Below are 24,798 nucleotides of genomic sequence, written 5' to 3' on the forward strand. Positions count from 1 at the left end.
AGAATAAAGGTTTGGTTGTCATCACAGTTCTCCATAAAGGACTTAGGAGAAGCATCCTTCATCTTTGGGATGAAGATCTATAGAAATAAATCTAAAAAATTGCTTGGATTATCCCAATCGACGTACATTGATACTCTGCTAAAAAGGTTCAGCATGAAGAATTTCAAGAAAGACTATCTTCTGATAGGCTAAGAAATTTTTCTCTCGAAGAGTGATTGTCCGACAAGTCCTCAAGAGAGAGAGCGTATGAGTAAAATTTTATATGTTGTGATAGTGAGATCTATTATGTACACCATGATATGTACGCGATCAGATGTGGCATACTCAATAGAGGTAGTGAGCAGATACTAGTCCGATTCAGGTGAGAACCACTGGAAGGTTGTAAAGATCATCCTTAAGTATTTGAGAAATACTAAGGATCAATGGCTTATATATGAAGAATCTGACTTAAAACTTATGAAGTTTATAGATTTTAGTTTATAGTCGGATCATGATAACAGCAAGAGCGTGTTGGGATATATTTATACCCTGAACGGTGAAGCAATCTGTTAGAAGAGTTCCAAACAGCACACTGTGGCTGATTCTACTTGCAAGGCAGAATATATTGTAGCATCCGATGCTGCGAAGGAAGCTATGTGGTTATGAAAATTCATCAATAAGCTCGGAGTGGCACCCTCCCTTGATGGCTCCATCTTGTTGTACTGTACAGTACTGGTGCCATTGTTTAAGCAAAAGAATCGAAGTTACATCAGCGGACCAAGCACATTCTATGCTGCTACCATCTGATTCGAGAGATCATGATCGAGATGATGTTGAGCTTCAAAAGATCGATGAAAAGAAAAACCTGACTGATCCATTTACTAAAGCCCTCGGTGTCAAGAAGTTCGAAGTTTATATATCAAAGATGGGTATACGATATTGTAGCAATTAACTTTAATCCAAATGAGAGTTGTTAAGAATTATGTCCCAAAATCAATCGTCAGTCTGTTGACAGTTGAGCTAATTACTGTAATTTTATATAAATTATTAAATTAATAAATATTATTTAGTTTTCTTATCACTGTGTACATCTTATTTTGAACTCTTATTATGTGATGAAATTTTTAGGACTATTTGATTCGATATAGGAGGATATATCGTTTAGTCCTTAAACCTTAAGTTTACGACCAAATAGTATACTATTATTAGGATGATAGCTATATCAAGTATAGGTTGTTGTGTGTCACGTATGTTAGTTGTCCTCTTAACCAAGTAGTATGAAGACATAGTCATGGCATGCAAGTGAGATATAGGAGTACATCTCACTGAACGTGACCAACTGCTGAGCACTCTGCTGTCAAGAGTAGCTCATGAAGGATATGGGTATAAGTATCTCTTCAATTTGAGATCACCACGGTGACTTGTAAGCAACTCATTGTGCATTGATACCAGACTACCTGAATTTCTAATTCAGTAATGAAAGATTTTTGGACACAGTCAAGTACTTACGAAGTCGGTATATGAGTCAAGATAGAATTGATCCCTTTGAATAAGCAAGAGTTAATGTATTAGTGTGTTTCAATTCAGTAAAACTTCGACTGGGATAATCTATGTGATGGATTTAAAAAAAATAAAATACAATGTGGATGATTATATCAGGGTTGACAGTTAAATCTTAGGTCACCTTGAGCATTTGGATCAAAAGAATGAATTATACGGTAACCATATGCCAATAGATTCTTAAATGATGCTTTGCAATCTTTTGATCTATCCGGACGTCAGGTATCATTGCTAAATGGTTACTTTGATTGGTATAAAAATATTATTTATATACTATCGACTTAGGTTCGAACCTATGGGGTCACACTTAAAAAAATTTCTGACTGATCATATGGCTGATCGATAATTAAAAATTATTTAGGATAAAACAGTCAATTCGATTGATGATTAATCTTGTGCAAAAGTTATAATAAATCAGTTTGTTAATTATTGATGAATTATAAGAGGATTGATTAATAATTAGATTGCTAATTAGTTCAATTTGACTGAGCATTGAGCTTTGGATCAAATCTAATTGAATTAGATTCAATTTGATTTGATCCAATTAGGTTATGAGATGACCTAATCGCTAAGAGTGTTCGATTCTTGATTTGATCAGGACTTGAGCTTGATTAATTTTTGATTTGATTAAAATTTAATTAAGAATATATGCTACTTAATTAGATTAGATTTAGTGATCCAATTAGGTCTAACATAATTTGGTTGGATTAAGAATTTAATTGCATTAGAAATCAATTCGAATTCAAATCTCTTGTGCCTTCTTTCTCTGCGTCCTCTTATTCTTCATGCGAGATATTTTTTGCATGAATTTTTTTTTATACTTAGAAATAATTTTATGCCCACACCTGATCTCTTTCTGAATTAGAATTGGTTGGTTTAAATTTGAGTTCAAATGGGTTTGAATTTGAAAAAAAATCTAGAGTCCAAATTGAGTTGGACTCTTCTTTTCACGCCATCACTTTTCTCCATGCAAAAAATATTTTTGCATGAGATTTTTTATACCATTCTGATGTTGGTCAACCACTTTCTGAGTTTTTAAGAGGAGGATAAAGTTTGCTTCAAAATTTAATTCAAATTTGATTTGAATTGGTGATAAGGATCAACCAATGTTTAAAATTGAATCGAAACTACCTCTTTCTTGTCCTTATCTTCTATGGGACACTACCCTTAAGAAGGGATCAGTTTTGTATAAGAAAAGAAATAATTTTTGGCATGAGAAATCTGAGAGTTGGGGTGTGAAAAGTTGAGAGTGGATTGGGCTTCCGTGCGTGAGAAACAGAGGAAGTGATCTTCCTCTCGGGTGTGAGGTGTAGGGTGGGTTCTAAGGTTTCAACTCTTGATTTTGTGAGAAAAAAAATATAAGAGTGAGTCTTGTTTTATCTCTCACACCACCACCTTCTTATAAAACTTCATCTTCTGATCTGGAGAAGTTTGGAAGATCTGAAGAAAGGAGCTTGGATCAGCTATTTAGAGCTTTCGATGCGAGCTAACACTCCTGCGAAGGAAGATCCGATCAGGATTTCGAATAGCGATCTGTAGAGGTTGGATGATTTATGTGGCTACTCGATATTAGTAAGAGCTTTGTACCATACCTATCAATAGTGAAGATCATTGATCCATGAAAAGATGATGAGTTCTGAACTCAACCAATGTGATCTAAAGGTTAAATCAGATTCAAGACATCGATGTGAGTGATGTAGTTTTTTATTTTATATCAAATTTTATATATAAATTTTTTATTCATAGATTCTTAATGGTAGTTTAGATCTGATCCAAAGTATGTTTAAGAGATTAAAGTATTTAATATTTTATTTTTCACAGTAAAATTTTAAAAATACATGCTTTGAACTACCCATCTTTTCTTAAAATGGTATAAGAGTATGGATTGTTATGACATAAATTTTCTGCATATTATCTGATATTACATGCATTTAGATCTATTATTTAATTTAGATTAAATCTGATATATGATATTTAAATTTAAAATTAATTATAGATCTGATCGCATAAACTGATATAAGGTTGTCTTACTATAAGTTTACTCCTTATAGTGCAAAGGTTGTCCTAGTTTATGCTGATCTTTATAAAATTTATTTTAATTATTTAGATTAGATCTAAATAATTAATTTAAAATCTAAGTAGTATAGTAATCTGATTGGATAGATTCTCATAGCCGTCCAGTCATAGAAAAAATCAGGATCTTGCAACTCTATTTATCCATTCGATGGGATCTTCTATGGTGTGCAGGGGTGCTGCGTGATCTTTTCTATGATGATGAATAATAAAAAAATTTTAAAATTTTATTTTAAATCTGAAATTAAGATTTTGATTATTAGATGATTGATTGTAAAAATATTTTATAAAATTAAAAATTATTTTCAAATATGAATCTGAACTCATGTCAGCCTAAAACTTAATTGAGAATTAAGTGATCTAGATTTGAGAATTAAAAGTCTAAGACATTAATTTCATAATTCATGGGTTAATGGATTAGCTCAAGTCAAGTCCATTTAACTGGATTAGACCTAGGGTTAAAAATTATTGATAATGGATCATGTTAGTAATTGATCAAATCTAATTAAAAGATAATTTTGATTGGATCAATTTCTTTTCTTGATCAATTTCAATAGTTATAGTTGGTCAAGTCCATATTTTTGATTAGACCAATATGGACTTTGATCATATCTCTGTGGTCGAACCTAAATCTATAAGTTGATCAAATTAAAAATGACTAACCAATCAGTGTCTAAGATAAGATGGCAGCTTTGATCGGTGGTCATTAATTGAGAGCTATTCGCATAGATTGAATCTATGAGTTAATGACATATCCCTCCTACTGATCTTACTTACCTAGTCAATATGGTAAATTATATTTTGATTAGATCACTTAATGATTGGGGTTGACCCATTCTAACTAGAAAATCAGTATGACTGATTTAGGTGCCCCTAGTTTAACTTGTCTTGAGTCCTCTTCATGACTTGGTGAAGTCAGCGGGAGGATTTATGACTGATTGGCTGGACCAGCTTATGTCTAATCTTCTTTAATCTGACTTGGTGAAGTCAGTGGAAGGATTAAGATTAACTGGTCAAGTTTTTTCTCATCTCTCAATTCAACTAATTAAATCTTCTAAAATTATTAGATCCCTAAAAATGAAATAGTTACAGTGATAACTAGATCATAGCATCCCATTAAGTTGGATGATAATGAGTCCAATAATTTTGATGATCATTAGAGGCGCCATACACCTGGTGCTCATCTGGCTGTCTGAAATATCATTCATAATATATTGATTTAGTTATGTCTTTCTGATGATGGTCAGATTGGTTGAGCCACACTTGGGTATGGTCACTCATTTGTTAGATATACTAAATTCTGACATGTTAATGATTGGACCTAACTAGAACTTTCAATGGAGGTGCCATACGCCTACTGAAGAGGTATCTGGGGTAAAATTGAATGCTAGAAATTGTTTGACAAAATAATTGGTTAAGAACCTACCCATGGGTGCATAGGGGTTGGTCGAGCCACACTCGGGCCCATGTGCAGCCCATGTGGATTCTAGTACCCAATAAGAAATTAGTGTAATTCTTCAAGTTGGAGGTAGAGGCTACTAATTCAAATAAAATAGTGGGAGAACCTTTAGACTAAAATCTATATCTTTAGGCTTAATCGATTCATATGCTAATTAGATTTTGGCTTTTCTTTTGCAGTTATGGCCACCACTTTATCGCTCCGATCACTATTAAATAGTGATAAATTAATGGGACTAAATTTTGATAGCTGATATCGAAAGTACAAAATTATCCTGGAGCATGAATAGATCTTGTATGTGTTGACAGATCCGACACCCAAAGAGCCAGCTCCGAATGTGAGTAGTACGGTCAGAGATACTTCTCAAAAGTGGCTCAATGATCGAACTATGGTTCGTTATATTATGCTGGCGTAATGAATGATGAGTTCAGCCATTATTTCGAGAATACTTAACCATAGAACATGTTGCAAATATTGAATGAGTCCTTTAGCACACCCGATGATGTTGAGAGGCACAAGATTAATTATACCATCTTCAATGTTCGAATGAGGCAAGGAGCATCAGTCACTGATCATGTACTGTATATGATCGAGATGATTGAGCATCTAAGCAAGCTCGGCTTCTCCCTGCATGAGCAGTTGGAGAAAGATGCCATTTTGAACTCTCTGCCCAGTCCTACTGTCCTTTTCTTACTCATTTTCGAATGATAAAGCCTGCAGTCAGCTACCACGGTTTGCTGGGATTACTGCAGAACTTTGGGAAGGATCACCAGCTCCATAAGGAGTTAGTGAATGTAGTGAGAAGATCTTCTTCTGGACGTCGACCCTTTGAGAAAGAGAAGAAGAACAAGAAGAATAAAAAAATGATGCAAAGTGCTGGGGCACCCAAGCCTAGTTAGACCAAGAAATTCAAGTCCGATCAGAGTCAGGCAGAATACCTCTACTATAAGAAGCAAGGGCACTGGAAGAAGAATTATCCTCAGTACATTGCCTCCCTAAATCTGAACAGGCTGAGAAAGAAGCAAATTATTGTTGGATAAAGTAATTATATGATAACACTTTGTAATTTCTCAATTTATGATTCTACTACTTGGGTATTAGATACTGGAAGCTCTTTTAATATTTACAATTTGTTACAGGGTCTGCAGGTCAGTAAGAGATTTGAAGAAGATGAAAGATTTCTTAATGTTAGAGATGGAAGACCAGTTTCAGTTCTAGCATTAGAGACTATTAAGCTTGTATTCAAGTCCAACATAATTGTTCTTAGTAAATATCACTTTTGTCCTTCTTTTTTATTGAACATTATTTCTGTAGGCCTCTTAGCTATGTACGGTTATAAAATTTTAATAAAAAAATAATTTTAATATCATTATGAATGGTGTTAGTGTGATGAATGGACAGCTAAACAATAGAATTTACATTTTATCACAATCTGTTAGTATAATGTACACGTCCAACAAATATCTTAGAGTTAGTAATGTCTCCGATATCTACCTTTGGCACTGTGGTTAGGTCATGTTAACATGAACAGAATAAATAGATTGACACAAGAGAAAATCTTCAAAGTCAGTGATTGTGAATTACTTCCAACCTGTGAGTTCTGTCTTCTTGAAAAAATGATCAAGTCACTTTTTACTGAAAAAGATGAGCGAGCTGGTGAAGGTCCAGGTCTGATACATACTGATATATGTGGATCGATAAACATAATGCTAGAGGTGGATATTATTATTTTCATTATGTTTATAGATGATCTATCGAGGTATGGGCACATCTACTTATTAATACATAAGTTAGAATCATTTGAAATATTCAAACGATTTCGTAATAAAGTAGAAAAATAAATTTAAAAGAGTATTAAAATTCTTCGATCAGATCGAGGTGGAGAATACCTCTCCAATGAGTTTCTGACATACTTAGAAGAGAATAAGATTCTCTCGTAGTGGATCCCTCCTAGAACACTACAGCATAATGGTATATCGAAAAGGAGGAATCGAACCCTACTAAACATGGTTTGGTCCATGATGGGCTTTGCAAGTCTGCCGATCTCCTTTTGGAGATATGCACTCGAGTCGACTTGTTATATTTTAAATAAAATTTTGAGAAAGTCCGTAAGTAAAATATCACATGAGATATGGACAGGGGGTAAGCCAGCACTCTCTCATCTTAGGATTTGGGGATGTCTGACTTATGTCAAATGTTTGAAAACTGACAAGCTTGGACCTAAGTTTGACAAGTGTCTATTTGTAGGGTACTCAAAAGAGATCAAGAAATATTACTTCTACCTTGCTGATAAACAAAAGGTGTTCGTCAATAATAGGGCACTCTTTCTAGAAAAGGAGTTCCTTGAGGAAGGAACTAATATCAGAAAAATTGAACTTGATGAAGTTCAATCGGTAGAAGAACCTACACAATCTAATAAACCCATAGAGTCAGACTTGATTAGATCAAATTTGAAATCTGTTGTAGAAGCATCTTTAAGGAGATTCGATAGAGTACCACATCAACCAGATAAATACTATGATTTCTTGATCCGAGATGGTGATCCATTAAACTCGATAAAAATAATGAGGATCCGATCACCTATATGGATGTGATGCAGAGGGCTAACTCCGATAAGTGGCTGGAAGCCATGAAATCCGAAATGGAGTCCATGAAGGTCAACAATGTATGGACATTCGTTAACCCACCTGAAGGGATAAAATCTATAGGGTATAAGTGGATCTTCAAAAGAAAGAGGGTGCAAACGAAAAGGTGGAGACCTATAAAGTCCGTTTGGTTGCCAAAGTTATCGTCAGCATTATGGTAATGACTATGACGAGACGTTTTCTCCTGTGGCAATGCTCAAGTCTATTCGGATCATACTTGCGATAGCAGCACATCTAAACTATGAAATCTGATAAATGGATATGAAAACAGCCTTCTTAAATAGAGAGCTGGAAGAAGAGATGTATATGACACAACCTGAAGGTTTCATATCCACAGATGAGTCTGAGGTATGCAAGCTTCAGAGGTCTATTTATGGACTTAAGCAGGTATCTCAGAGTTGGAACATGCATTTTGATAAAGTGATTAGAATGTATGGCTTCTTAAGAATGGAGAGAAACTCTGCATATACAAATGGGTTAATAACTCTATGATAGTATTTCTTATTTTGTATGTAGATGATATTCTCTTAATCGAAAATGATATCCCTGCATTACAGAAAAATAAAGGTTTAGTTGTCATCACAGTTCTCCATGAAGGACTTGGGAGAAGCATCTTTCATCCTTGGGATGAAGATCTATAGAGATAAATCTAAAAGGTTGCTTGGATTATCTCAGTTAACATACATTAATACTGTGCTAAAAAGGTTCAACATGAAGAATTTCAAGAAAGACTATCTTCCGATAGACTAAGAAATTTTTCTCTCGAAGAGTGATTATCCGACAACTTCTCAAGAAAGAGAGTGTATGAGTAGAATTTCATATGCTTTGGTAGTGGGATCTATTATGTACGCCATGATATGTACGCGACCGAACGTGGCATACACACTAGGGATAGTGAGCAGATATCAGTCCGATCCAAATGAGAATCATTGGAAGGATGTAAAGATTATCCTTAAGTATTTGAAAAATACTAAGGACCAGTGGCTTATATATGGAGAATCCGATTTAAAACTTATGGAGTTTACAAACTTTAATTATCAGTCGGATCATGACGATAGCAAAAGCATGTCGGGATATATTTATATCCTGAATGGTGGAGCAATTTGCTGGAAGAGTTTCAAGCAGCACACTGTGACCGACTTTACTTGTGAGGTGGAATATATCGCGGCATCTGATACTACGAAGGAAGCTATGTGGTTACAAAAATTCATCAACGAGCTCGGAGTGGCACCCTCCCTTGATGGCCCCATCTTGTTGTACTGTGACAGCACTGGCGCCATTACTCAAGCGAAGGAACTGAAGTCACATTAGCAGACCAAGCACATTCTGCATCGCTACTATCTAGTCTAAAAAATAGTGGATCGAGGTAACATCGAGTTTCAAAAGATCGATGAAAAAAAAAATCTGACCGACCCATTTACTAAAGCCCTCAGTGTCAACGAGTTCAAAGTTTATTAATCAAAGATGGGTATACGATACCGTACCGATTGGCTTTAGTCCAAGTAAAAGTTGTTGGAAATTATGTCCCAAAGCCAACCGTCAGTCTGTTGACGATTGAGCTTATTATTATAATTGTATATGAATTGTTGAATTAATAAATATTATTTAGTTTTCTCATCATTGTGTATATCTTATTTTGAACTCCTATTATGTAATGAAGTCCTTAGGACTATTTGATTCGATATAAAAGGATATATCATTTAGTCCTCAAACCTTAAGTTCACGATCAAATGATATACTATTATTCGGATGAAAGCTATATCAAGTATAGGTCGTTGTGTACCATATACGTTGGTTGTCCTCTTAATCAAAGAGTATGGAGACACTGGCATTGCATGCAAATGAGACGTCGGAGTATATCTCACTGAATATGACCAACTGCTAAGCACTCTGCTATCAAAAGTAGCTCACGAAAGATATGGGTATAAGTGCCCATCCGTCCTGAGATCACCATGGTAACTTGCAAGCAAGTCATTATGCTTTGGTGCCAGACTACCTAAATTTTTAATTTAGTGATGAAAGATTTTTGAGCACAGTCATGTAGTTACGAAGTTGGTGTGTGAGTCAAGATAGAATTAATCCCTTCGAATAAGTAGGAGTTAATGCATCAGTGTGTTTCAATTCAATAAAATCTCGATCGGAGTAATCCATGTGATGGATTTAAAAAAAATTAAAATATAATGTGGATGATCATATCAGGGTTGACAGTTAAACCTTAGGTCATCTTGAGCATTTGAGTCAAAGGAATGAATTATACGGTAACCATATGCCAATAGATTCTTGAATGATACTTTGCAATCTTTTGACCTATTTGGACGTCGGATATCATTGCTAAATGATCACTTTGATTGGTATAGGAAGATTATTCCGATACTACCGACTTAGGTTCGAATCTATGGGATCACACTCAAAAGAAGTTTTTGACTGATCATATGGCTGATCGACGATTAAGAATCATTTTAGGATAAAACAGTCAATTCGATTGATGATTAACCCAGTGCAAAAATTATAATAAATCAATTCGCTAATTATTGATGAATTATAAGAGAATTGATTAGTAATTAGATTACTAATTAGCTCAATTTGATTGAGCATTGAGGTTTGGATCAAATCTAATTGAATTGGATTCAATCTGATTTGTCCCGATTAGGTTATGAGATGATCTAATTGCTAAGGATATTCGATTCCTGATTTGATCAGGAGTTAAGTTTCATTAATTTTTTATTTGATTAAAATTTAATCGAGGCTACATGCTATCTAATTAGATTAGGTTTAGTGGTCCAATTGGGTCTAACCTAATTTGATTGGGTTAAGAATCTAATTGGATGAGAAATCAATTTGAATTCAAATCTCTTGCACCTCCTTTCTCTACGCCCTCTTATTCTTCATGTGAGAAATTTTTTGTGTGAATTTTTTTCTCATGCCTAAAAGCAATTCCACACCCACATCTGATCTCTTTTTTAATTAAGAATTGGTTGGTTTAAGTTTGAGTTCAAATGGATTTGAATTTGAATGAAAACCTAGAGTCCAAATCGAGTTGGACTCTTCTCTTCATGCCATTACCTTTCTCAATGCAAAAAGTATTTTTGCATGAGATTTTTTACACCATCCTGATGTTGGTCAACCATTTTTTGACTTTCCAAGAGGAGGATAAAGTTTGGTTTAAAATTTAATTCAAATTTGATTTGAATTGGTAATAAGGATCAACCAACGTTTGAAATTGAACGGAAACTACCTCTTTCTTATCCTTATCTTCCATGGGATGCCATCCTTAAGAAGGGATCAATTTTGTGTGAGAAAAAAAATGATTTTTGGCATGAGAAATCTAAGAGTTGGGGTGTGAAAAGTTGAGAGTGGGTTGGACTTCCGTGCGTGAGAAACAGAAGAAGTGATCTTTCTCTCAAACGTGAGGTGTAAGGTGGGTTCTAGGGTTTCAACTCTAGATTTTATGAGAAACAAAGTACAAGAGTGAGTCTTGTTCTATCTCCCATACCACCACCTCCTTGTAAAGCTGTCTTCTAATCCAGAGAAGTTTAGGAGATCCAAAGAAAGGAGCTTGAATTAGCCATTCAAAGCCTTCGACGCGAGCTAGCACTCCCGTGAAGAAAGATCCGATCAGGACTTCGAGTAGATGATCTATAGAGGCCAGATGATCTGTGCAGCTATTCGACATCAGCAAGAGCTTCATACCATACCTATCAGTAGTGAAGATCATTGACCCATGAAAAGGTGATGAGTTTTGAACTCAACTGATGTGATCTAAAGGTTAGATCAGATTCAGGGCATCAATATGATCGATATAGTTTTTTATTTTATATCAGATTTTATATATAAATTTTTCATATCATAGATCTTTAACGGTAGTTTAGATCTGATCCAAGACATGTTTAGGAGATTAAAGTGTTTAATTTTTTATTTTTCACTATAAAATTTTAAAAATATATGCTTTGAACTATCCATTTTTTCTTAAAAGAGAGGACTCCCCTTCGATTCAGGCCATCCGAGGATGTTTCTGACTATGCTTTTTGTGGGGGTCTTCTTTCCTTCTACTTGCTTGTGCAACACCTAGGCTTCTTTTGTCTGGGCCTACTTTTGGACTCGTGCCAATAGGTTGGTGTAGTCTCTCGAAAAAGTCTTATCGAGAGAGAAGATAAGGTGCCCATTCTACAGCCTTCGTTTTAGCGCTAATATTGCCACCGACTTGTCGAGGTTGCACACTTCTAGCATGGTGGCATTGAAGTGCATGACATAGTCATGCCGCGATTTATCCTCTTCCTATCAGAAAGAGAAGAGGCTATCTAAGTTTTTTGGAGGTGCTTGGTTGCTGCTAAAGTAGGCAACGAACAGGCTATCAAGCTGCTCGAATGAGTGGATGGACCTGTATTGGAGTCTTGAATGCCACGCCTGCACCAACTTTCTAAGAGTAGCTAGGAAGGCAAGACAAAGGAGACATCCGAGGCACCTTATAGCATCATAAGGGTCATGTAATCCTCCAGATGATCAAGGAGGTCTGTGGAGCCATCATATGCCTCCAGTTGAGGCACCTTGAATCGATTCGAGATTGACTTGCTCAAAATGATCTGTAAGAAAGGAGGGTGGGAATTGAAGTTGAGGCTATCATTGCTCTAGTGAGGCCCACTCTAAGGCGGTGCTTGATGTCTTAGACTTTTTTCTCGAGCTCCTCCTCTCACTGTGATCTCTTAGGCCTTGAGAAATAGGCCGAGGTCAAATCTCTAGTGGAGGAAGAGTTTCTCATTCGTGTCTCCTCCCTGAAGCTTTGATGGGAGCAGGATCAGGCTGCAAAGGTGGGGGAACGGTGAGAGTGTCGTCGGGGGGTGAATCTCAGGTTCTAGAAGCGAGATCGCCAGTTGCAACAGGAGGGAGCCGCTTGTGGATCCAGCTCTGCATGATGCCACTGCTCCGTCACTTGTTGGAGTCGTTGTATGATGTCGGTTAACATCTAGATCTAGTGAGCTAGGGCATCGAGCAGTAGTGAGTCTATTATGATTGGGGTTGCAATAAACCCATGGATAGCACTGCTCTGGCTATGATGGATGGATTTTCAGTGGGAGGCAGTGGAGTTCTGTGCTCTCATTCATACCATATCACTTGCATGCCATATCAGTGTCTCCACACTTCTTAGTTAAGAGAACAACCAACGTCCATGGTACACAATGACCTACACTTGATATAGCTATCATCCTAATAATAGCATATCATTTGATCGTGAACAATATTTAAAGACTAAACGATATATCCTCCTATATCAATTTAAATAGTCCTAAGGACTTCATCACAATCACAGGAGTTCAAAGAAGATGTACACTAAGTAATGAAAAAATTAAATAATATTTATTATTTAATAATTCATATACAATTATAACAATGAGCTCAACTGTCAATAGACTGATGCTTGACTTTGGGATACAATTTTCAACACTAATTCGATGATGTTTGAAGAATTTAGGAGAACAATGGTCTGCGAATTTGAGATGACGGATATCGGTCTCATGTCTTATTTTCTTGAGATCGAAATGAAGCAAAAGCAATGAAGGGATTTTTATTTCACAGAAAACTTATGAAATGATATTTTAAAAAGAATCAAGATGGAAGGTTGCAGCCCTATTAGCACCCAGTGCAATGCGGCACTAAATTATCAAAGTACGAAGATGGAGAGTTAGTTGATGCAATATTCTTCAAAAGCCTAATCGGAAGTCTAAGATAATTGACATGCACGAGGCCCGATATCTTATATGTAGTTGGATTGGTGAGCCAATATATGAAGGAGCCAAAATCAATGCATCTCGAAGCCACCAAACGAATCCTCCACTACATCAAAGGTACCGTTACTTATGGCCATTTATATTCGGTTTCTAATGAGTTTCGATTAGTTGGCTATTCCGACAATAATTGGGGTGGAAACCTTGAAGACAAAAAAAGCACTATCGATTTTACCTTCTTCATCAGTAATATGGCCTTTACATGGTTCTCAAAGAAGCAACCGATCGTAGCACTCTCTACATGTGAAGCAGAATATGTGGTGGCATCATCATATGTAGGTCATGCAATATGGCTAAGGAATTTGCTAAAAGTGGTGCATCATCCTCAATATGAAGCGACGAAGATTATGGTGGACAACCGATTAGCAATCGCATTAGCAAAGTATCCAATTTTTCATGAGAGGAGTAAGCATATTGACGTACGATTCACCTCGTTCGAGATCAAGTAAAGAAGGAGGTTTAATTGAGGTACATCAAGTTCGGAGACCAAATTACAAATATTTTCACAAAACTCCTCAACTTTGAAATATTTTACAATTTGAAGAATTCACTTAGAGTCATTGATGGAAGAAAATTAATTTAAAAAAGATATTAATAAAAAAAAATTAATTTAAAATTAGAAATTTAATTTTGAATTAGAAATTCAAATTGAGTAGTCATAGATGGATAGAGATAAAGATGATATTTTGATTGGTTATTATCCTATTTTATCTAATTATATTTTAAATTAAATTTTAAGATTATATATATATAATATTATAGAGAATATAATCAATCTATTGAGAAATAAAAAATTTTATTATTTCATTCTTATTTTTTTTAATTTAAAATTTTTTTTTTTATCAATGCGCATTTCTCTTCAGCTTCTTCGCGGGTGCCAGTGCAGATATACCGTGCACTATGCCACCATGCCTGTTGATAAGATTTTTTTTTTTTTTTTTTTTTTTGGTAAGGATGCTTCTGGCTAAGATTGAAGGTTATCCGTCAGGACAAAATCATTTAAAAACCTTCATGCTGATAAACGAAACCTAATGAAACCATTGTTGTGCAACGGTACAACCGGCGGGCTAGGCATGATAGTCGTCTGTACTACCGCAGAGGAGCCCGTTCCAAAAATGAAAGCATCGTAGTCGTCTCAAGCCTTTAATGCGCATACGATAGTTGGACCAACTCTGCGTCATCCTCGTTCATCATTTTTCACAATGCTAATAACTCTCTCTATAAGAACGATTCCAAACTTCGACACAGCCGGCCAAGTTCTAAGGCGTTTGGATTGGCCATCCACTCATATACCCTCAGAGATGAGGAATCCTGGGACACCTTTCTTGTGATGGCCCAATCCATGTAAAAATTCCAATCCATGTAACAAAGTCCAAAAAAAAAAATAGAAAAAAAAAAAATAGAAGAGAAGACTCCCGAAGGGAGTCTTCTTCCTCCTCTCGCCGACTCCCAATCGGAGATGGAGACGAGTTTCCTCCGGCTCTATTTAAAGAGGAGAACCCTCCTCTCTCCTCTCATCGAGAAATTCTGAGGCAAAACGGCGGTAATCATCGAAAATTCCTCACGGAGACCCATCACTGTGCCGTCCAATTTCTCGCCGGAAAAGCTTCGCCGGCGACGGAGGTAAGCCTCCTCCCCTTCCTCTCTTCTTCCCTTCCTTCCCGTGCCGATGTGCATGCTCGCCGGTAACCGGAGTCGCCGGATTTTGTTACGGAAGTAACCTTCATTTTTTGACCGTTTTCCTTTGATTCCGACGTCGGTGGTCACCGCCGACCACCGGTTTGGCCTCCTCTTGCGTCGGATCGTCTCCCCTCCTACCGACGGTCGTCCCACGCTGACTGCGCTGCCGGTCGGCCAGCCAATGAGGGGACCTCAAGGTCCCCTGTTTCAGCCCAAAAGAAACCCACGGGAAAGAAGAAAAGAAGAAGAAGGAAAAGAAGAAGGAAAAGAAAAAGAAAAAGAAAAGAAGAAGAAGGAAAAGAAAAGAAAAAGAAAAGAAAAAGAAGAAAAAGGAAAAGAAAAAGAAAAAAAAAAAAGAAGAAAAATAAAATAATAATAATATAATAATATAATAAATAGGATTTTCTCTCCTCTCCCTTCCGTGAAGAAAAAGAAAAGAAAAAAAGGAAAAGAAAAGAAGAAGAAAAAAAATAATAAATAATGATATAAATAATAAAATATGAGAAAAAGAGTTTCTCTCTCTTCCCTCTCTCCCTTCAACTTGAATTAGTATTTTCTCTCTCTAAAATTGGACTTTCTCTCTCTACTTTCTCTCTCTAAAATCCTTCCTCTAGATTATTTCTCTCTCCTAAGATTTTTAGAATTTTGAAAAGAATGATGACGAATTTAAATGATCATAATGATGGATTTTTGATCTGTGATCGTCGGACGGTACGTCGACATCCATTTTGATCAGATCAGGTATTTTTAGATTTTAATTCTCATGATCTTATTGAATTGTCCACATGATAATTTCAGCATGATTTGATCTGATCGATCGAATTTGTTGAATCATATTGTCTGAAGAATTCAAGATGAGTTTTCTCTCTCTAGAATTTTCTCTCTCTAAAATATTCTCTCTCTTGATTGATTTTCTCTCTAAAAAGGTTAGTGAATGAAGGAATTTCTTTAATAGTCTTGATCTGATTCTAATGAAGAACCCTGATCCATAGTTATCAGACAGCGTACTGGCACCTACCTTAATCAGACCATGAATCTTTAGATTTGATCATCCATGATTTCGATCTAGCCATGACTTGATTTGATCATGTTGATTTCACCAATCGAGATATTGGACCAATCATAATGTTGGATTGTGTCATCTGATCAATACAAATTGTACCTCATGAATTTTTTCTCCTCTGATTTTCTCTCTCTACTTGATTTTATGAAATCGATGAAGAAACCTCGGTCCTATCATTTCGAACCCGATTTGATCTGATAGTCAAACTTTGGATCGTTTAGGTCATAATTAGATTTTGATTAGATGAAATTAGATGATCGGACCCAATTTAAATCGTTGAAATATGGTATTCGTATTCTTTCTAATTATTGGAATTGTTTTGTATAGGATTGTGGATGTTTGATCATGGGATATCGCAATATGATCTACGAACAGAATTTTTGGAAGAAAAATTTATAGAATTATGTGGATTTATTGGAATGCGTTCGAGGTAAGTAATGTTTTATTTTTTCTAGATTTATCAGCAAATTATAATATATTTTTCTGACATGATTTGCGAAACGATGCATGAATTGGATGAATGGTATTTTATTATGAAAATATCTTATTTGAAATGTTATGATGAAGCATGATTGAATATATTGATTTCATGATACATTATATTGATTGATTTTGATACTACATGATTATATATTTTATTATTGAAATTAGAATATGAAATATGATTTATGAAGAATTCTGATATAAGAACATTATGAATTGACAACCTGACTATGTAAAGGACCCTGCTAATGGGGGCATATACATTGGTAATTGATTGTCCTGAGGGTTTATGTCGCCAGCGAGACCAGCGACATGTCGCCAGAGAGACCAGCGACAAACCGTCAGAGAGATCAGCGGTTCCAAAGGACATGGCTGTCAGATGATTCGCAGCCTACCGCAAGCAGATATGCGATATTATGACCCTGCCACAGGGAAATATGGTCATAGCTCATGGTTGACGAAAAGAATTGAAGAACAAAAGAAATTAAAATCTGAAAGAAACTTGAATTTTCGAAAAAGAAATGAATTTGGCATGAATTATATTGCATAATTGAAATTGATTTCGAATTGATGAACTTTATATATTTATTTTCTATAAATGATTATTTACTTAAATACCTGATAAAATCTGTTGAGAAGTGATCATTGCTTACTGGGCTGTCTAGCTCATTACCTCCTATTTTACTATTTTTACAGATGTTAAGGAATTAAGATGATACAAGATATGAATGGAAGAGTGATCAGAAGCAGAATCTCTATACTTTTATTTTCAGTTGAAAGTCTTATTGAATTTTATGTAAGAACTATGAATCATTGTTGAATTTATTGAGATATTTAAAGAAAAAATTTAGATCGTTATGTTTTGGATTTTGAATTATTGTCTAATTATTCCGCTATTGTTTTAGAATAGTTTGATAAGATGCCTTGCATGCTTATGGGAAAAGTTTTCTATAAGTATGCGGTGATTGCCATGACCCTCGATTCACAATCTCGGATCAGGGGCGTGACAATTATAGTGGTATCAGAGCATAAGTGGATGAATTATGAAACATAGAATCAGATATAGAATGGGTGTAAGTGGATAGACACCAGGGACATTATAGTTTAGATCTTTGATGATTGTAGTGGGAGAAATATTTAAAAATTTTGATTAAACATTGTGATTATGTATGAAAGGATCACAAGAGATTATAATATATATAATTTGAAATATGATGGATGATCTATTGATCATGATATGATCAGTTAGATTTGGATCGAAAATAATCACAAAAGGATTGACATAAAAAATTTTATTGTGCATTATGGTTATTAATTTGATCATTGGTTATTCAAGTGAACCGTAAGTTCAAATTCGATGTGAGAATAATACTATGATATTACTTCTAGTTGAGAAGTTGACTATTATTGGAAAGATAAAGATTTGATAATAAAATGTTGTTCCAGAATGGACTAAGAAAAAATCTTTTATGATGCTTGATTGAAATATTTATCGAAATTGAATTTGGTATGTGGATTATATTTAAAGTGGCATAATAGGATGAATATATATTTGAGGATATTGCAAAGAAACCTATTTCTTATTGATGAAATCGATTATGAGGTTGTAGAATATTCATCGTACTGGAATCCTTAATCATCATCCTTAGATCTAGATAATAGATCTTATTATGTCTCCTGGAGAGTATATGATGTGTATGAAATTTCAATTTAAAGATTTCGTATCTAAGTTGATCAAGAGATTTTCTGATATTATTGTTGAGGTTGTTAATGAAAAATTGATATCTTTAGATTAAGATAAAAGATCTGATTTATATTTATCTCAGATTAAGAGATCCATGTGAATTTACAATTTAAAAATTTTGGATTTAGGAATTGATATGGAGTTCCTTTGCTTTTGTTAATGAGGTCCCTAATTGAATCTACTATTAAATGGAGATTTGATTTTTTTGAAGCTTGTATGATTGTTATGAAAGGATATTTGATAGATATTGAAGATCCTGATGATAGAAATTTTAGAAAAAAATAATGATTTGAAGTTCTTATATGTTAAGATTATGTCCAAATTTGGTGGAGCATCGAAGGATTTTTTTTCTTCATTAATTTGACTTATAAAGATTTTTGGTTTGAAAATTATCAAATTGAATTGATATGAGAATTGAGATTTGATTCATATTGATTATAGTAAATCTATATGATGGTTTAAATATGATATTGGACTCAAGGGTTAATCAAGATTATTGTACACCAGTAAAGGTATGAATGAGAATCGAAAGTTAATCTTTGATTTCAATTGAAATTTAAAATTTTAGGATAAAGAAATAATTTGATCCAATTTTTTTTGGTGAACCTAAGAAATTTTGATTGTTAGATCAGAGTGCGCAGCGGAAGCATGGTAATCTAGATTATTTTGAGTAAGTCAGGAATGATGACTCTTTGAGTTAAAGAATTATGATAGATAATATGATTTGATACAAGAAATTCATTGATGTTAGAAAGAATAATATTAAAAAAAAATTTGGATATCCCTAATGTGATTTTCAAAAGTAGAGCTTCCACCTACTATGCTACAAAAAATAATTAGCATCCTAATCCTAGGATGAGTGGACCTTTGATTTTAGATTTAGAATATTTAGAGATAAATTTTCTCTATCCTAGAATTAAATTTTATAATTCTCTATTTATTAGGAAAAATTTGAGATTGTTTATCGAATGATGATTTCGATCTTAGATTATTATACTCAAATATTTATCTCCAGGATATAATAAAATTTGAAGTTTGGACTCTTTTGATCATTATTATTTCTCTGACTGAATGGAAAAGATTGAGGTTATCTATTGATATTGACGATTGTTCTACAAAAGATGGATTAGAGTTATTTATAATTTAGTTTGATAATAAATCGATTAATTAAGAGTTGTTAATGTTTAGATGAAGAAAATTGATATACTTACTTAGAATAGAGATATTGATTTCGATTATAAGAAAAATATAGTTTTGATTTAGATCAATTTTTGAGTTATTGATTTTTATTATAGAATGACTTAATGATAAAATTTGCTTCAAGAATTAGAATATTTAAGAGTTTGAGGGTTTGAGTAAGAAAATTTCAATGACTAGAAATAGTGATATTGATTCAATCAACAATGGTGATATTGATCTTTATAAAATGACTTAATGATGAAGTTGTATCGAGAATTAAAATATCAAAAGTTCGAGAATAGGATTGAAATGATAAATCTTCAACCTTTGAAAGTACGAATAAGAGAAAATATTTTTGAATTTTGATTAATTGGGATGTCATCATATGATTCATAGAAGTATGTTTTCCTATCTTATGATGGGTTGAAATTAAGAGTGGTTAATATTTTAAAATAAATAAATAAATAAATAAATGATGATGAATGAAGTTCTTATGCAAGAATAGAGACATTGATTTTCTTCTACCTACAAGAGATGGATTTAAATTTAATTTGAGTCATGAGATATTGAACATTAATTTTTACAGAGAATGAGATCATAATTTTGAAATCTTGAAACATTGAAAATTTTTGAGATGTTGATCTTGATAAATAAGAAAATGAATGGTTCCGTTTCAGATCAATATTTGATGTATTTACTTTTTTTCTTATGGAATGATTTAAGAATAAATTTTATATCAAGAATTAGAATATTGAAACATTTGTGCATGAGATTCAAGTAAGAAACTATGAAGACTCAGGCAAGAAAAATTTCGAGGATGAAATTTCTTTTAGAAGGGAAGAATGTGATGGCCCAACCCATGTAAAAATCCCAGCCCATGTAACAAAGCCCAAAAAAAAATAGAAAAAAAAAATAAGGGAGAAGACTCCCAAAGGGAGTCTTCTTCCTCCTCTCGCCGGCTCCCAATCGGAGTCGGAGACGAGTTCCCTCCAGCTCTATTTAAGGAGGAGAACCCTCCTCTCTCCTCTCATCGAGAAATCCAGGGGCAAAACGGCGGCAATCGTCGGAAATTCCTCACGGAGATCCGTCACTGTGCCGTCCAATTTCTCGCCGGAAAAGCTTCGCCGGCGACGGAGGTAAGCCTCCTCCCCTTCCTCTCTTCTCCCCCTTCCTTCCCGTGCTGATGTGCATGCTCGCCGACGACCGGAGTCATCGGATTTTGTTGCGAAGTAACCATCATTTTTTGACTGTTTCCCTTTGATTCCGACGCCGGTGGTCACCGCCGACCACCGGTTTGGCCTCCTCTTGCCATCGGATCGTCTCCCCTCTTGCCAACGGCCACCCCACGCGGGCTGCGCCGCCGGCGGCCAGCCAACGAGGGGACCTCAAGGTCCCCTGTTTCAGCCCAAAAGAAACCCACGGGAAAGAAGAAAAGAAGAAGAAGAAGAAGAAGGAAAAGAAAAAGAAAAAGAAAAGAAGAAGAAGAAGGAAAAGAAAAGAAAAAGAAAAGAAAAAGAAGAAAAAGAAAAGAAAAAGGAAAAGGAAAAGGAAAAAAAAAGAAAGAAAGAAGAAAAATAAAATAATAATAATATAATAATATAATAAATAGGATTTTCTCTCCTCTCTCTTCCGTGAAGAAAAAGAAAAGAAAAAAAAAGGAAAAGAAAAGAAGAAGAAAAAAAATAAATTAATAAATAATGATATAAATAATAAAATATGAGAAAGAGAGTTTCTCTCTCTTCCCTCTCTCCCTTCAACTTGAATTAGTATTTTCTCTCTCTAGAATTGAACTTTCTCTCTCTAGAATCTTTTCTCTAGATTATTTCTCTCTCCTAAGATTTTTAGAATTTTGAGAAGAATGATGATGAATTTAAATGATCATAATGATGGATTTTTGATCTGTGATCGTCGGACGGTACGTCGACATCCACTTTGATCAGATCAGGTATTTTTAGATTTTAATTCTCATGATCTTATTGAATTGTCCACATGATAATTGCAACATGATTTGATCTGATCGATCGAATTTGTTGAATCATATTGTCTGAAGAATTCAAGATGAGTTTTCTCTCTCTAGAATTTTCTCTCTCTAAAATATTTTCTCTCTTCATTGATTTTCTCTCTAAAAAGGTTAGTGAATGAAGGAATTTCTTTTAATAGTCTTGATCTGATTCTAATGAAGAACCCTGATCCATAGTTGTCAGACAACGTACTGGCACCTACCTTAATCAGACCATGAATCTTTAGATTTAATCATCCATGATTTCGATCTAGCCATGACTTGATTTGATCATGTTAATTTCACCAATCGAGATATTGGACCAATCATAATGTTGGATTGTGTCATCTGATCAATTCAAATTATACCTCATGAATTCTCTCTCCTCTGATTTTCTCTCTCTATTTGATTTTATGAAATTGATGAAGAAACCTCGGTCCTATCATTTCGAACCCGATTTGATCTGATAGTCAAACTTTGGATCGTTTAGGTCATAATTAGATTTTGATTAGATAAAATTAGATGATCGGACCCAATCTAAATTGTTGAAATATGGTATTCGTATTCTTTCTAATTATTGAAATTGATTCTGTATAGGATTGTGGATGTTTGATCATGGGATATCGCAATATGATCTACGAACAGAATTTTTGGAAGAAAAATTTATAGAATTATGTGGATTTATTGGAATGCGTTCGAGGTAAGTAATGTTTCACTTTTTCTAGATTTATCAGCAAATTATAATGTATTTTTCTGACATGATTTGCGAAATGATGCATGAATTGGATGAATGGTATTTTGTTATGAAAATATCTTATTTGAAATGTTATGATGAAGCATGATTGAATATATTGATTTCATGATGCATTATATTGATTGATTTCGATACTACATGATTATATATTTTATTATTGAAATTAGAATATAAATATGATTTATGAAGAATTCTGATATAAGAACATTATGAATTGACAACCTGACTATGTAAAGGACCCTGCCAATGGGGGCATATACGTTGGCAATTGATTGTCCTGAGGGTTTATATCGCCAACGAAACCAGCGACATGTCGCCAGAGAGACCAGCGACAAACCACCAGAGAGACCAGCGGTTCCAAAGGACATGGCTACCAGATGATTCGCAGCCTACCGCAAGCAGATACGTGATATTATTATGACCCTGCCACAGAAAAAATGTGGTCATAGCTCATGGTTGACAAAAAGAATTGAAGAACAAAAAAAATTGAAATTTGGAAAGAAACTTGAATTTTTGAAAAAGAAATGAATTTGGCATGAATTATATTGCATAATTGAAATTGATTTCGAATTGATGAACTTTATATGCTTATTTTCTATAAATAATTATTTACTTAAATGCCTGATGAAATCTGTTGAGAAGTGATCATTGCTTACTGGGCTGTCTAGCTCACTATCTCCTATTTTACTATTTTTACAGATGTTGAAGAATTAAGATGATACAAGATATGAATGGAAGAGTGAACAGAAGCAGAATCTCTATACTTTTATTTTCAGTTGAAAGTCTTATTGAATTTGATGTAAGGACTATGAATCATTATTGAATTTATTGAGATATTTAAAGAAGAAATTTAAATCGTTATGTTTTGGATTTTGAATCATTGTCTAATTATTCCGCTATTGTTTTAGAATAGTTTGATAAGATTACTTGCATGCTTATGGGAAAAGTTTTCTATGAGTATGCGGCGGTTGCCATGACCCTCGATTCACAATTTCGGATCGGGGGCGTGACATTTCTTTTTGTTACTATGTGTTCTCCTTATCCTACTCGTCCTGCAATCAAGTTCGTCCGCATCTCACGTAGGTGGTGAGTGTTTCCTAATTGAGAAAATGCTGAATTTAAAATAACGTTTAGCTAGTCAATTGGTTGCAAATAATTTGTGCCAGAAAAATGATGGCAAGTTTGTAAGTGTCGGCCAATCATGAGATGGTCTGCAGAAGGATCGGATTATTCAAAAATAGCTCAGACTCTGAGCAAATTTGGATTGGACAATTGAGAACATTTCCGAGTTCAAGTCTCATTTGATGCCTTGTCTCTAAAACATGCCTACCCAACTGATTGTTAGCTCTCTCTCTCTCTCTCTCTCTCTGTGTGTGTGTGTGAGTGTGGGTGTAAGACAGGCTAACGTGTAATCATGTCCATCAATAGAATGAAGACTTCTATAGGTGGAATAATAATTGATTGATTCCTTTCACTATCATCTCAATAATGCTCGTTTGTAAAAGAAGTTATCTTTCTAAGAACTGAAACATGAAAGAAAAGTTATCTTGGACCTATCTTCGATCTGGTTGAATGTTTGTTTCTTGCTCGGATTCTGCTCATGGATCATTTATGTTGCTGTTTTTCTTTTGTCACCTGTTTCTGGGGTCGCAGGTTTATCATCTTCATTTGTTTCAGTGGATTAGCTTTACGTCTTACTGTGCCGGCATCGCTGTCTTTTTCAGCTGGGTTCTGAAAATCTGTGGCTGGTTTATGTTTTTTCAGTTGGCTATTTCCTCTTCTGTTTCTTCTTCACAAATGGTCTTCATGCTTTACCAAACACTCATGGCATGTTGTGTTGTTTCAACATCTTTGCCTTGTAGGCACACAGTCACAAGTTGGTCTCGTGTACTTTATCGTATCATCTTATCCCCACAGCCTGCTTCAGAGTTTTGGTTTCTTCCACGATTATTAATTTCTTTGTTGCAATTTTCTGTGCTACGTTTGGGACACTTTACTGCTGTTGGTTGCCGCCTTCAACACTTGTGCAGGAGGATGTTTATCATCTTCTTTTCCATTTACTCCTGTACATGCTCATTTCATCTTCTTAGTATATATTTTCAGTTCTTTGTTTTCTATGTCCACATTCCTTTTGTTTTTTCCTGTTGCTATACGTATATTTCACTGTTTTCCTCCTTCATGTTTCTTTTCTAACATGGGACACAAACATGCCTCAGCTTGTTTCTTTTGTATTTTGAACTTAATATACTATTCTTGTTTAGCAAAAGTGAAAAAAGGAAGAAGGTCTTGTGTCAGCATCGTCATGTAGGTCTAAAAATGAACTTTGCGGTTGAGGATTTTGAAGCGGGAATAATATTGACAAGGGTGACCTTTTGCAAAAAAATGTTGCTTCTGTTTTGA

The 24,798-nt window shown here is 34.6% G+C and overlaps 1 pseudogene; it reads left to right on the forward strand.

Annotated features, from left to right (window-relative positions):
• LOC105034587 (alpha carbonic anhydrase 7-like) overlaps positions 1-24,798 on the forward strand; it is a 40,558-nt pseudogene that overhangs the window by 8,867 nt on the left and 6,893 nt on the right.

Source organism: Elaeis guineensis, chromosome 11, assembly GCF_000442705.2.
Source record: "Elaeis guineensis isolate ETL-2024a chromosome 11, EG11, whole genome shotgun sequence".
Taxonomy (NCBI): Eukaryota; Viridiplantae; Streptophyta; class Magnoliopsida; order Arecales; family Arecaceae; genus Elaeis; species Elaeis guineensis.